This window comes from Oncorhynchus keta, chromosome 23, assembly GCF_023373465.1.
Source record: "Oncorhynchus keta strain PuntledgeMale-10-30-2019 chromosome 23, Oket_V2, whole genome shotgun sequence".
NCBI lineage: Eukaryota > Metazoa > Chordata > Actinopteri > Salmoniformes > Salmonidae > Oncorhynchus > Oncorhynchus keta.
In genome coordinates, this window is record NC_068443.1 from 5889716 (window position 1) to 5905767 (window position 16052).

General features: G+C 45.0%; 1 long non-coding RNA gene across 1 annotated transcript; it reads left to right on the plus strand.

Moving 5' to 3' along the window:
* LOC127911102 (uncharacterized) lies at positions 1–560 on the plus strand. The gene is made up of 3 exons (XR_008077605.1): positions 1–207; positions 240–317; positions 467–560. It is a non-coding gene; the product is annotated as an uncharacterized LOC127911102 (long non-coding RNA).
* The last annotated feature ends 15492 nt before the right edge of the window (positions 561–16052 follow it).

The following is a 16052-nucleotide window of genomic DNA, read 5'->3' on the forward strand; positions in this document are numbered from 1 at the left end:
CACCCTCTTAAGCTTTAGCTCCACCCATCTCTTTGAGGATGCACATGTGAGGCCATGTGCTAAACAGAGTGAGTAAGGTAGTGTAGTAAACAGAGTGAGTAAGGTAGTGTAGTAAACAGAGTGAGTAAGGTAGTGTAGTAAACAGAGTGAGTAAGGTAGTGTAGTAAACAGAGTGAGTAAGGTAGTGTAGTAAACAGAGTGAGTAAGGTAGTGTAGTAAACAGAGTGTAGTGTAGTAAGGTAGTGTAGTAAACAGAGTGAGTAAGGTAGTGTAGTAAACAGAGTGAGTAAGGTAGTGTAGTAAACAGAGTGAGTAAGGTAGTGTAGTAAACAGAGTAAACAGAGTAAGGTAGTGTAGTAAACAGAGTGAGTAAAGTGTAGTGTAGTAAACAGAGTGAGTAAACAGAGTGAGTAAGGTAGTGTAGTAAACAGTGTAGTAAACAGAGTGAGTACTGTAGTGTAGTAAGGTAGTGTAGTAAACAGAGTGAGTAAGGTAGTGTCGTCAACAACCAAAGATTTCAAGACTAAAAGTGGTGAAAGTACAAGCAAAAAAGTAGTGGTGTCACGCCCTGGTCAAAGTATTTTGTGTTTATCTTCATGTATTGGGTCAGGCCAGGGTGTGGCATGGGGTTTTTGTATTGTGGTGTGTTTTGTCTTGGGGTTTTGGTATATAGTGGGATTGTAGCTAGTGGGGTGATCTAGTAGAGTCTATGGCTGTCTGGAGTGGTTCTCAATCAGAGGCAGGTGTTTATCGTTGTCTCTGATTGGGAACCATATTTAGGCAGCCATATTCTTTGAGTTTGTCGTGGGTGATTGTCCTTAGTGTCTTTGTTCCTGTCGCTGTGTTAGTTGACACAAGTATAGGCTGGTTCGGTTTTCGTTTCGTTATTTACGTTCTTTGTTTTGTAGTGTTTGTGTTTATTCGTGTTTACGTTGTTTATTAAACATGGATCGCAATCTACATGCTGCAGTTTGGTCCGACTCTCCTTCATCACACCAAGAGAACCGTTACAAGTGGTAAAAATACACCTTATCTAGTCCTTGTCCTTTATCCTAATGTGACTTTTGTGCAGGTCATGTTGTTCTTCATATTACCGTATCTTATCAAGGCACAAGGCGAAACCCAGATACAGACACAGGAGACAGATGGTTGGAGTCTTACAATGTTTATTCATCCAAAGGGGGAAGGCAAGAGAATGGTCCTGGACAGGCAAAAAGGTGAAAACCAGATCAGAGCCCAGGGGGTTCAGAGTGGCAGACAGGCTCGTGGTCAAGGCAGGCAGAATAGTCAGGCAGGCGGGTACAGAGTCCAGAAACAGGCAAGGGTCAAAACCGGGAGGACTAGAAAAAGGAGAATAGCAAAAGGAGTACGAGAAAAACACACTGATTGACTTAACTAAACATACAAGATGAACTGGCACAGAGAGACAGGAAACACAGGGATAAATACACTGGTACAGAGAGACAGGAAACACAGGGATAAATATACTGGTACAGAGAGACAGGAAACACAGGGATAAATACACTGGTACAGGAAACACAGGAGACAGGAAACACAGGGATAAATACACTGGTACAGAGAGACAGGAAACACAGGGATAAATACACTGGTACAGAGAGACAGGAAACACAGGGATAAATAAACTGGGGAGAATAAGCAACACCTGAAGGGGGAGGAGACAATAACAGGGACAGGTGAAACAGATCAGGGTGTGACAGTCTCTGGTAAACAAACACTATATCAAATAAAAAATCTATAGCTGTGGTTCAAATACTCATACGAACCGCACTAACCATACGATTTGTGACATAAATTGAGTACATAATATGCTTATTGGTCATGTTAAAACACAGCGTAATATTTCTGCGCTAGGGGGATTTGATACTGTACTGTAGATGGTGTAACCAGATGGCTGACAGGGTAGAGTATGATTGAGTCCCAAATGTCACCCTATTGCCCTATGTAGTGCACTACTCTTAACCAGGGCCCATATAGCTCTCATCAAAAGTAGTGCACTATGTAGGGAATTAGGGTCCCATTTGGGACGCAGACTTGGGTGGGCAGACCTGGACAAGCCACTGTGTATGGCGGCCAAATATATTCATCACTTTCACTCCTCCACCAATTAGGAACGGTTTCCCTTTCCAATACAACGGATATTTACCATCTACTGCATCTTGACATGACATGTCACATGACCTCTCTACATTGAAACATCTGTTATAATATACCATCACTCATTCACTTCTCTGTCCATATCTTTATGTTTACATATTCATTATTCTCGTATATGTATATACCTTTATCATCTACTGCATCTTTATGTGTATAGTATAACTTTGGTAGTAGTTTTGGAATTGTTACACTTGTGTGTATAGTATAAGGTAGTAGTTTTGGAATTGTTAGGTTAGGTTACTTGTTGGTTATTACTGCATTGTCGGAACTAGAAGCACAAGCATTTCGCTACACTCGCATTAACATCTGCTAACCGTGTGTATGTGACAAATAAAATGTGATTTGATAACATGTGGCTTCCAATGTTATAACAATAACATAACATGGCTAAACTCAGTCCATAACATGTAGCTTCAGCAGAACCAACACCAGGAGAAACGCATTCAACTAGAAGCTGAGTCTGTTGGGAGTTTGGAGGTTGGAGAAAGGCAAAAAACCTGTCTCCAAAATAAACTATCCTAGACCTAACTCTACGACAAAGAAAAATGGGTTTACAACATCCAAATCTGTCACTGTTGTTGATGTGTTAATGAGAGCTTCCATTGGGCTGGTCGTGTAAATCCAACACGTCTACTTCTCAGGACTGTGGAAGCTTTCATTTCTAATGTTCTACGTTGTCCTCATTACTACTCTACTGAACTGTACTCCTCTAGAGTCACGGCCAGATGACCTCACACAAGAGTAGAATAGAAACATACAAGAGGCAATAAAACAAACACTTCACAGAGCTGAGAGAAGCAAAAGATTCACACACACACACACACACACACACACTCCAGCGCCGACAGTCCTGTCCTGTCACCAACATTTGTTCCTCTCTGGGTTCCCATTACATCAGACCTAGCTGGTCTGGGCAACCCATCTCATCCCCTGGGTTATCAACAAGCATAGGGAGGGGAGAAGTGGGTGAGAGGTGGGGAGGCAGCCAGGCCAGGGACTACTACAGGCTTGTGATGTCAACTGTCCAGTGAAGATTTGACGTTTCCGCATTCATCAACCGCCAGCCCAATGTTATGACGGAGTGGCTGGAGCAGAACAGTACAGACTCCTCAAACTCCCCCACCAAACTCCTCTCAGTACGGTGTGGCTAGTCCCCCCAAACACCTCTTAGTATGGAGTGGCTTGTGCAGAACAGTACAGACCCCCCCTAGCCTTTCTGTCATTAGAGGAGTTAGAGGGGGGTCTGTACTAGCCATTCTGTCATAAGCGTCAATCTGTCATGACTTCATTGTGTGTGTGTGTGTGTGTGTGTGTGTGTGTGTGTGTGTGTGTGTGTGTGTGTGTGTGTGTGTGTGTGTGTGTGTGTGTGTGTGTGTGTGTGTGTGTGTGTGTGTGCGCCTGCCTCTCATTATTTGATGCATTCAGCACAGCATCTCCAGCCTCGAGAGTAAAACACTTCCTCATCACATTATGAGCGCCGGTGTGCGTCGTGTCCATGGTGACACACACGTGACTATGTAAGTTAGGCTGTGCAACCTTCACGTCGGCTCCAGATGGAACTGGTATTTGATGTGTCCTGCAGGAGTTAATGGCAGCAAGGTTATGTCTGTTCTCTCACTCCATGTATGGTATATTAGTTTTAAAAAATCAGGCTACTGCATCAGGCTACTGTAACAGTAGCCTGATTAGTATACTGTAACAGGCTACTGAAACAGGCTATTGTATTAGTATACTGAATCAGGCTACTGAAACAGGCTACTGTATCAGGCTACTGTATTAGTATACTGTATCAGGCTACTGTATTAGTATACTGTAACAGGCTACTGTATTAGTAAACTGTATCATGCTACTGAATCAGGCTATTGTATTAGTATACTGAATCAGGCTACTGAAACAGGCTACTGTATCAGGCTACTGTATTAGTATACTGTAACAGGCTACTGTATTAGTAAACTGTATCAGGCTACTGAAACAGGCTACTGTATCATGCTACTGAATCAGGCTATTGTATTAGTATACTGAATTAGACTACTGCATCAGGCTTAGTATACTGAATCAGGCTACTGAAACATGCTACTGAATCAGGCTACTGAAACAGGCCTGATTAGTATACTGTAACAGGCTACTGAAACAGGCTATTGTATTAGTATACTGAATCAGGCTACTGAATCAGGCTACTGAATCAGGCTACCATAACGGGCTACTGTATCAGTATGTGTGTGCGTAATATACACTACATGACCAATAATATGTGGACACCTGCTCATCAAACATCTCATTACAAAATCATGGGCTTTAATATGGAGTTGGTCCCCACTTTGCTGCTATAACAGCCTCCACTCTTCTGGGGAAGGCTTTCCACTAGATGTAGGAACATTCTGCTATAACAGCATCCACTCTTCTGGGAAGGCTTTCCACTAGATGTAGGAACATTGCTGCTGTAACAGCCTCCACTCTTCTGGGAAGGTTTTCCACTAGATGTAGGAACATTGCTGCTGTAACAGCCTCCACTCTTCTGGGAAGGCTTTCCACTAGATGTAGGAACATTGCTGCTGTAACAGCCTCCACTCTTCTGGGAAGGTTTTCCACTAGATGTAGGAACATTGCTGCTGTAACAGCCTCCACTCTTCTGGGAAGGTTTTCCACTAGATGTTGGAACATTCTGCTATAACAGCCTCCACTCTTCTGGGAAGGTTTTCCACTAGATGTAGGAACATTCTGCTATAACAGCCTCCACTCTTCTGGGAAGGTTTTCCACTAGATGTTGGAACATTGCTGCTGTAACAGCCTCCACTCTTCTGGGAAGGCTTTCCACTAGATGTAGGAACATTGCTGCTGTAACAGCCTCCACTCTTCTGGGAAGGTTTTCCACTAGATGTTGGAACATTGCTGCTATAACAGCCTCCACTCTTCTGGGAAGGTTTTCCACTAGATGTAGGAACATTGCTGCTGTAACAGCCTCCACTCTTCTGGGAAGGTTTTCCACTAGATGTTGGAACATTCTGCTATAACAGCCTCCACTCTTCTGGGAAGGTTTTCCACTAGATGTAGGAACATTGCTGCTGTAACAGCCTCCACTCTTCTGGGAAGGTTTTCCACTAGATGTTGGAACATTCTGCTATAACAGCCTCCACTCTTCTGGGAAGGTTTTCCACTAGATGTAGGAACATTGCTGCTGTAACAGCCTCCACTCTTCTGGGAAGGTTTTCCACTAGATGTAGGAACATTGCTGCTATAACAGCCTCCACTCTTCTGGGAAGGTTTTCCACTAGATGTTGGAACATTGCTGCTATAACAGCCTCCACTCTTCTGGGAAGGTTTTCCACTAGATGTAGGAACATTGCTGCTGTAACAGCCTCCACTCTTCTGGGAAGGTTTTCCACTAGATGTTGGAACATTCTGCTATAACAGCCTCCACTCTTCTGGGAAGGTTTTCCACTAGATGTAGGAACATTCTGCTATAACAGCCTCCACTCTTCTGGGAAGGTTTTCCACTAGATGTTGGAACATTGCTGCTATAACAGCCTCCACTCTTCTGGGAAGGATTTCCACTAGATGTAGGAACATTGCTGCTATAACAGCCTCCACTCTTCTGGGAAGGTTTTCCACTAGATGTAGGAACATTCTGCTATAACAGCCTCCACTCTTCTGGGAAGGTTTTCCACTAGATGTTGGAACATTGCTGCTATAACAGCCTCCACTCTTCTGGGAAGGTTTTCCACTAGATGTTGGATCATTGCAGCGAGGACTTGCATCCATTCAGACACAAGAGCATTAGTGAGGTCAGGCACCGATGTTGGGCGATTAGACCTGGCTAGCAGTCTCTGTTCCAATTCATCCCAAAGGTGTTCGATGGGGTTGAGGTCAGGGATTTGTGCAGCCCAGTCAAGTTCTTCCACACCCATGGAGGTGAGCTTTACACTTGGCATCGCGCATGGTGATCTTAGTTTTGTGAGCGGCTGATCGGCCACGGAAACCCATTTCATGAAGCTCCCGACGAACAGTTTTGGTGTTTGCGTTAATTCCAAAGGCAATATAGGACGCCGTAGAGAGTGTTGCGACCGAGGACAGACAATTTTCATGCGCCACGCGCTTCAACACTCGATGGTCCCGTTCTGTGAGCTTGTGTGCTTCAACACTCGATGGTCCCGTTCTGTGAGCTTGTGTGCTTCAACACTCGATGGTCCCGTTCTGTGAGCTTGTGTGCTTCAACACTCGATGGTCCCGTTCTGTGAGCTTTGTGTGCTTCAACACTCGATGGTCCCGTTCTGTGAGCTTTGTGTGCTTCAACACTCGATGGTCCCGTTCTGTGAGCTTTGTGTGGCCTAACATTTCGCGGCTCAGCTGTTGTTGTTCCTAGATGTTTCCACTTCACAGTAACAGAAATTACAGTTGACATGGAAGACTCTAGTGGGGCAGAAGTTTGACAAACCGACTTGTTGGAAAGGTGGCATCCGATCACAGTGCCACGTGGAAAGTCACAGAGCTCTTCAGTACGGGCCATTCTACTGCCATTAGTTGTCTATGGAGATTGCATGGCCGTGTGCTCGATTTTATACACCTGTCAGCAACGGGTGCGGTTGAAATAGCTGAATCCACTGATTTGAAAAGGTGTCCACATACTTTTGTATATCTAGTGTACACGTGCATGCCTTCAAGGTCTGGTATTTAGTCTAGCCGTCGTCATCGTGTCAGCTAATGGGAATCCTAATCAAATAAAATATCCTTTCAGACAGACAGAGATGCAAAGCTCTCTCCTTCAGTCCTATCGGCCCTCTGTATATAGGCTAAGATCCCTGGCATCAATAATCCAGTCTGACGCAGAGCAGATCGTCTCAAGGAGAGCCTGTCACTTTGTCTCACCACTCTGCCCACCATGAAGACCGAAGATAATAAACAAGAAGTGACAACACCTGCGATAGTCCATACATCTCCCTTCCCTCCCCGACTCCCTCCCTCTCTCTCCTCCCCTGTCTATACATCTCCCTCCCTCTCTCTCCTCCCCTGTGTCATTGAGTCAGCACCATCCTATCGTCCCGTTTTCTTTTTCACTTTAAAATATTTACCAAACAAAAAATATTGATATTCAATGTTTAACATACAATACAACTCTATGCACAATGACTACATTGAAAAACTTACACAGTAAACTTGTTTTTATTTTTACATTTACTGGAAAAAAGTGTGCTGATCCTAAACTTCGTATCTGCACAGTTATTCCTGTAAATGCGTTTTTGTAAAAAACGTCTGTGGAAATTGTTAAAAGTAGTCAATGTGCAGAGTTCTATAGTTTGTTAAACTTGAAAATGAATAGTTTTTGTTTGGTGTACATTTTAAAGTGAGTCTCAGTGTTATTCCGTTACTTTGGAATTACCCTACTGCATAATACGGTGCTTCAGAATCAACTGCGATTGAACTTGGTGGAGGACGCCTTGTGTTCTGCAGAAGAAAAATAATTAGAATTACCACCTAAAGCGAGACTGATTCGAGACCGAGACCGGGAGGGGGACCAGGGGCGAGACCGAGACCGGGAGGGGGACTAGGGGTCCGAGACCGAGTCAAGACCGAGACCGGGAGGGGGACCTGGGGTTCGAGATCGAGACCGGGAGAGGGACCGAGTCAAGACCGAGACCGGGAGGGGAACCAGGGGTGAGACCGAGTCAAGACCGAGACCGGGAGGGGGACCAGGGGTGAGACCGAGTCAAGACCGAGACCGGGAGGGGGACCAGGGGTGAGACAGAGTCAAGACCGAGTCAAGACCGAGACCGGGAGGGGGACCAGGGGTGAGACAGAGTCAAGACAGAGATCAGAAAATATAATAGTCCAATTCAAGACCATGATTCTAATTTTGTCAAATCACCATCATACGAGTTCAAAACGTCCAGTATTTCTGTGTTCATATTTCAGAACAACATCTGGATTCTTTACACACTTTAATAGTGAATCAAAATGCATGTTGAGGGAAAATAAAGCTAAATAACTTTACAAAAACATATGGAATCTTCTGCCTTCTTGAAGACCAACAGGTCACTGCGCAATAGTGAGCAGTAGTTTACCCACAGTCTAGCTAGCTAGCTAGGTTTTGTTGTGGGCTAATTTGCGTTTTCCCACAGTCTAGCTAGCTAGGTTTTGTTGTGGGCTAATTTGCGTTTTCCCAAGGTCTAGCTAGCTAGGTTTTGTTGTGGGCTAATTTGCGTTTTCCCATGGTCTAGCTAGCTAGGTTTTGTTGTGGGCTAATTTGCGTTTTCCCACGGTCTAGCTAGCTAGTCTTATTGACCAAATACTTATTTTCCACCATAATTTGCAAATAAATTCATAAAAAATCCTACAATGTGATTTATTTTCTTCCATTTTGTCTGTCATAGTTGAAGTGATGAAGCGATGATGAAAATTACAGGCCTCTCACATCTTTTTAAGTGGGAGAACTTGCACAATTGGTGGCTGACTAAATACTTTTTTGCCCCACTGTAGGTTCACCACCGAGCAAACATGTCTATAATATATACGGCTGTTAAGATATTCATCTAACAACAAAGGAGTGTGTATATATGGTTTGGCGAAGAGGTTTCATGCGCTGACTGAATGGAAGCTGATAAATATGAGTTTTTTCTTGGCTGGTCTCTGAAATAAAGTCGTCACTGTCCCGAGACAGAATCAAGACAGAGTACAAATGTTTCCGAAACAGAGACAAGACCGAGACGCTCGAGACCGGACTCGGAGCACTACAACACTGGAGCAAAATAATCAAAATGGTTATTGTCATTAGCTGGCTACAGAAAGGGTTTGTGTGAAGGCTCCAAAACGACAGTGTTCTGCTGTTCAGCACAACCACAGGGGAAAAAGCTACACAAGTTCAGAAAACAAAAGAGAGAATTTTCTCCGCCTCCACATTGTCTCATAAACTATGACCTGCATCTCCCACAAACCCCACAATGAAATGCCAACGGTCCTGTGCCACCTTGTACGACCCAAGCAAAATGTCAAAACATGCAGGATTAGTTGAGACATTGTGCTTGGTGGCCACAATGCTGGGCACAGTGGTAAGGGTTAGCCATAGGGGGCCTAGTAAAGTAGATCACATCGGACATGTTAGATACTAGCACGGCAAGGTTCACATAGGACACAATGAGAAAGGAGGAGAAAGAGAAAAGGAGGACAAAATGCTAAAAGGCAGTTCCAGCCTCTTTGAATCCTCTGCTTCATCTTAGTACTGAAACCCCAAAACAACCAACCTGGAACAGGAAGTTAAGATGGTGATTCATGACCAACCAACCTGGAACAGGAAGTTAAGATGGTGATTCATGACCAACCAACCTGGAACAGGAAGTTAAGATGGTGATTCAGACCAACCAACCTGGAACAGGAAGTTAAGATGGTGATTCTTGACTAACCAACCTGGAACAGGAAGTTAAGATGGTGATTCATGACCAACCAACCTAGAACAGGAAGTTAAGATGGTGATTCATGACCAACCAACCTGGAACAGGAAGTTAAGATGGTGATTCATGACCAACCAACCTGGAACAGGAAGTTAAGATGGTGATTCATGACCAACCAACCTGGAACAGTTAAGAATTCATGACCAACCAACCTGGAACAGGAAAGATGGTGATTCATGACCAACCAACCTGGAACAGGAAGTTAAGATGGTGATTCATGACCAACCAACCTGGAACAGGAAGTTAAGATGGTGATTCAGACCAACCAACCTGGAACAGGAAGTTAAGATGGTGATTCAGACCAACCAACCTGGAACAGGAAGTTAAGATGGTGATTCAGACCAACCAACCTGGAACAGGAAGTTAAGATGGTGATTCATGACCAACCAACCTGGAACAGGAAGTTAAGATGGTGATTCAGACCAACCAACCTGGAACAGGAAGTTAAGATGGTGATTCATGACCAACCAACCTGGAACAGGAAGTTAAGATGGTGATTCATGACCAACCAACCTGGAACAGGAAGTTAAGATGGTGATTCAGACCAACCAACCTGGAACAGGAAGTTAAGATGGTGATGCATGACCAACCAACCTGGAACAGGAAGTTAAGATGGTGATTCATGACTAACCAACCTGGAACAGGAAGTTAAGATGGTGATTCATGACCAACCAACCTGGAACAGGAAGTTAAGATGGTGATTCATGACCAACCAACCTGGAACAGGAAATTAAGATGGTGATTCATGACCAACCAACCTGGAACAGGAAGTTAAGATGGTGATTCAGACCAACCAACCTGGAACAGGAAGTTAAGATGGTGATTCAGACCAACCAACCTGGAACAGGAAGTTAAGATGGTGATTCATGACCAACCAACCTGGAACAGGAAATTAAGATGGTGATTCATGACCAACCAACCTGGAACAGGAAGTTAAGATGGTGATTCAGACCAACCAACCTGGAACAGGAAGTTAAGATGGTGATTCAGACCAACCAACCTGGAACAGGAAGTTAAGATGGTGATTCAGACCAACCAACCAGGAACAGGATGTTAAGATGGTGATCCAAGGTGTGGGGGGGAAGGCTGAGTTTAGGCTTTCCTAACTCTCCTAGGGGAAAAAAAAGGTATGATTTCATACTATCATTGAAAACATTGAATCATTTTTAACATTTCATGTGAACATCCCATCCCTTAACAGATCCTACCCTTTTCCTGATATGACAAATGTAAGTCAGGACAAGGGACACAAAAATCATCAGCGAGCCGATTCATCGGAAAGGAATTACAGGCCTTTGTCTGACGCCAAAGATAGAGCCAGTATTACATACATTAATACACAGTCTAAACACATGCTGCTGTTCTGTTGACACTCTCTCTAGGTGGCTGCTTGACTGTCTGCCTACCTGCCCTGCCTGTCCACCTGCCTGTCCTCCCACCTGTCCACCTGCCTGTCCTCCCACCTGTCCACCTGCCTGTCCTCCCACCTGTCCACCTGCCTGTCCTCCCACCTGTCCACCTGCCTGTCCTCCCACCTGTCCACCTGCCTGTCCTCCCACCTGTCCACCTGCCTGTCCTCCCACCTGTCCACCTGTCTGTCCTGTCACCTGTCCACCTGCCTGTCCTCCCACCTGTCCACCTGCCTGTCCTCCCACCTGTCCACCTGCCTGTCCTCCCACCTGTCCACCTGCCTGTCCTCCCACCTGTCCACCTGCCTGTCCTCCCACCTGTCCACCTGCCTGTCCTCCCACCTGTCCACCTGTCCTGATGCTCCCACCTATTTCCACCTGCCAGTCCTCCCAGACTGTGACACTATATCATACTGTCCACCTGCCTGTTCTCTGCATAGTGCACTACCACCCCATCTGACTGTGGCTAAAAGTAGTGCACTACTACCTCCATCTGACCTGTCCTCCCACCTGTCCAGTGCACTGTCTTCCCATCTGTCCACTGCCTGTCCTCCCACCTGTCCACCTGCCTGTCCTCCCATCTGACCTGCCTGTCCTCCCACCTGTCCACCTGTCTGGCTAAATGTAGTGCACTATTTTCCCCTTCTGACTCTGGCTAAAACTGTGCACTGCTATCCTATCTGACTCTGGCTAAAAGTAGTGCACTACTACCCCATCTGACTCTGGCTAAAAGTAGTGCACTACTACTCCATCTGACTCTGGCTAAAAGTAGTGCACTACTTCCCCATCTGACTCTGGCTAAAAGTAGTGCACTACTTCCCCATCTGACTCTGGCTAAAAGTAGTGCACTACTCCCCCTTCTGACTCTGGCTAAAAGTAGTGCACTACTCCCCCTTCTGACTCTGGCTAAAATTATTGCACTGCTCCCCTATCTGACTCTGGCTAAAAGTAGTGCACTACTCCCCCATCTGACTCTGGCTAAAAGTAGTGCACTACTCCCCTTCTGACTCTAAATACACACTGGGACTGTAGTGCACTACTCCCCTTCTGACTCTGGCAAAATGGGTGCACTGCTCCCTATCTGACTCTGGCTAAAAGCTTCCCCCTCCTAGTGCACTACTAACCCCTTCTGACTCTGGCTGACAGTGTGCACTACTCCCCTTCTGACTCTGGCTAAAATTATTGCACTGTTTTACTAATCTGACTCTGAATGAAAAGTAGTGCACTACTCCCCCATCTGACTCTGGCTAAAAGTAGTGCACTATGTAGGGAATAGGGTGCTGTTTTAAATACACACTGGGACTGTATCTCATACTGTAAAACATACACAACTTCTCTCTCTCTTTGAACGTCAACATGGGTCTAGCTCTTTCGGCTACGGCTCGACATTATAACAGCTTCCCCCTCCTAGGAATGACAGAATGTTTCACTAAAAGCTTCCCCCTCCTAGGAATGACAGTTAGAATGTTTTACTAACAGCTTCCCCCTCCTAGGAATGACATGTTTCACTAACAGCTTTCCCCTCCTAGGAATGACAGAATGTTTCACTAACAGCTTCCCCCTCCTAGGAATGACAGTTAGTGAAACATTCTAACAGCTTCCCCCATCCAAGGAATGACAGTTAGAATGTTTCACTAACAGCTTCCCCCTCCTAGGAATGACAGTTAGAATGTTTCACTAACAGCTTCCCCCATCCTAGGAATGACAGAATGTTTCACTAACAGCTTCCCCCTCCTAGGAATGACAGTTAGAATGTTTCACTAACAGCTCCCCCCTCCTAGGAATGACAGAATGTTTCACTAACAGCTTCCCCCTCCTAGGAATGACAGTTAGAATGTTTCATTAACAGCTTCCCCCTCCTAGGAATGACAGTTAGAATGTTTCACTAACAGAGAGAGAGATAGAGAGGAATGAGAGACTAGAATGTTTCACTAAGAGCTTCCCCCTCCTAGGAATGACAGTTAGTGAAACACTAACAGCTTCCCCATCCTAGGAATGAGAGAGAGAATGAGAGACTAACAGCTTCCCCCTAGAGAATGACAGAGAGTGAAACACTGTAGTAAGATGAGAGACTAGAGAGAGAGAGAGACTAGAGAGAGAGAGAGAGAGAGAGAGAGAGAGAGAGAGAGAGAGAGAGAGAGAGAGAGAGAGAGAGAGAGAGAGAGAGAGAGAGAGAGAGAGAGAGAGAGAGAGAGAGAGAGAGAGAGAGAGAGAGAGAGAGAGAGAGAGAGACGAGAGAGAGAGAGAGACTAGAGAGAGAGAGAGAGAGACTAGAGAGAGAGAGAGAGAGAGAGAGAGACTAGTAGAGAGAGAGAGAGAGACTAGAGAGAGAGAGAGAGAGACTAGAGAGAGAGAGAGAGAGAGAGAGAGACTAGAGAGAGAGAGAGACTAGAGAGAGAGACTAGAGAAAGAGAGAGAGAGAGAATGTTAGGGGAAGAGGAATACTGGTCACTGGGGAACATTATGAAAGTAGGGGTGTTGGTACATTGACTTGACACCCTGGATAAATCTATTAATGTGTCTAAATCCACATAGGAATGCGTAAAGATATGTCAGAGAGGAATGGATCTGTGATGGCATTCTACTGCCCATAGCCCCGTTTAGGGCTGTCACGGCCAAGGATTGTTAGATAGATATATACAGTACACACAGTCACACAGTCAACTAGTACCCCCCCTTAACGTGTGGCAGGAAAACATTCCCCACACCATTACACCACCGCCACCAGCTTGTACCTTCGACCCCAGGCATCCTGCCATGGGCTCATGCTGCTGAAGTCGGACCAGTTTTTCCCACTCCTGAATTGTCCAGTGTGGATGATCGCGTTCCCACTGAAGCAGCAGCTTCTTCTTGTTTGTATCTGATAGGTTTGGAAACCCCGGTGTAGGTCGACTGCTGCAAATAGCCCGTCTGTGACAAGGACCGGCAAGTTGTGCGTTCCCGAGATGCCGTTCGGCGCACCAACCCGTTGTTTTGTCTGTTCGTGTTCCCGCCTGTTAACTTGAACGATTCTTGCCGTTCTCCTTCGACATCTCTCATCAACGAGCTGTTTTTGACCCACACGACTGCCTCTGATTGGATGGTTTTTAGTTTGTCACCGTTCTCTAAAATGTCCCGGTACTGGGTAAAGTTCATGATGCAAGTAGACCTAGTCCAGGTGCTCCAGGACTAGTGGAAGCAAAATTAGCCTCATCACATCAAAGCGCCCACCACCATATTTTACAGTAGGCATGGGATTCTTTCCTGTTCATGCATTCTGATTTTGACACCCAACCCAACACCACCGCTGTGCGTGGCCAAAGAGCTCTATGTTCATGTCATCTCAACAAATGAGTTTTCTAAAAACAGCATTGTGCCAATGCTGTTTTTAGAAAACTCATTTGGATAGGAGCCGGTGCTTTGGTCAGATGGCATGGACATATAGTTCTGTGGTCATCTCAGGTCACATTCTGTTGGATTACAGTACCACCCCGTAGCATGTTTAATATGAATAGGGCCGAGTCAGAACAGGGGGGGGTCGAAGCTCAAATGGCACCCTATTCCCTATATAGTGCACTACATTTGACCAGAGGCTGTGTCATAAATAGAACACTAAACAGGGAATAAATAGGGTGCCATTTGAGGACTCGGGCAATGGTTAAAACGTCTCTCTGATTGTAATAACTCTTCAACAAGGCACTCCAACACGACAACTGCTGATTGAATTCCTAGTGATTGTTCTGTTGTATAGGACATCTATATTTTCCTGCACACGTCCACGCTAGTCAAGCACCAGGCCAGAACGAAATAGATAGACTGGCGGAGACAAGGCAGCAATTCTCACTCCAATTTCTTCCCTCTTTTTTTTTTTTTTTTTCAGAAGGGCCTGGTCTCATTTCAACGTGAATACAAATTACTTTTTTCCATCTGAGAGGGTGGGTATTTAGGGCTGAAATACATTCCATCAAGACTCAACCAGGCATGGTTATGGCATGATTAAGGCATGATTAAGGCGTGATTAAGGCATGATTAAGGTGTGATTAAGGCATGATTGAGGCATGATTAAGGCGTGATTAAGGCATGATTAAGGCATGATTAAGGCGTGATTAAGGCGTGATTAAGGCGTGATTAAGGCATGATTAAGGCATGATTAAGGCGTGATTGATTAAGGCATGATTAAGGCGTGATTAAGGCGTGATTAAGGCATGATTAAGGCATGATTAAGGCATGATTAAGGCATGATTAAGGCGTGATTAAGGCGTGATTAAGGCATGATTAAGGCATGATTAAGGCATGAGTTAAGGCATAGTTAAGGCATGATTAAGGCGTGATTAACCTGTTAGTCCTATAGGGGCAGTATTTCATTTTTGGATAAAAAGACGTGCCCGTTTTTAGCAATATTTTGTCACGAAAAGATGCTCGACTATGCTTGGAATTGATAGTTTTGGAAAGAAGACACTCTGACATTTCCAGAACTGCAAAGATTTTCACTGTGAGTGCCATAGAACAAAATCTACAGGCAAAACCAAGATGTTTGAGCGACCAGGAAATCAACAGGATTTCTGAAAGCACGTTTTCCATGATCGCCTTATATGGCTGTGAATGCGACAGGAATGAACGGACACTTCCTATCGTTTCCCCCAGGTGTCTGCAGCATTGTGACGTATTTGTAGGCATATCATTGGAAGATTGACCATAAGAGACTACAATTGCCAAGTGTCCCGCACGGTGTCTGCGTGGAAATTGGTGCGCAAAAGTCAGCTACCAGTATTTTTCCATCCGAATCAGAGAAGAATGCACGCTTCCAGGGACGGCATTTCAATGAAGAGATATATGACAAAACACCTTGAGGATTGATTCAAACAACGTTTTCCATGTTTCAGTCGATATTATGGAGTTAATTCGGAAAAAAGTTTGACGTTTAGGTGACTGAATTTTCGGTTAGTTTCGGTAGCCAAATGCATAGTAACAAAACGGAACGTTGTGTCCTACACAAGCATCTTTCAGGAAAAACTGGACATCTGCTATGTAACTGAGAGTCTCCTCACCG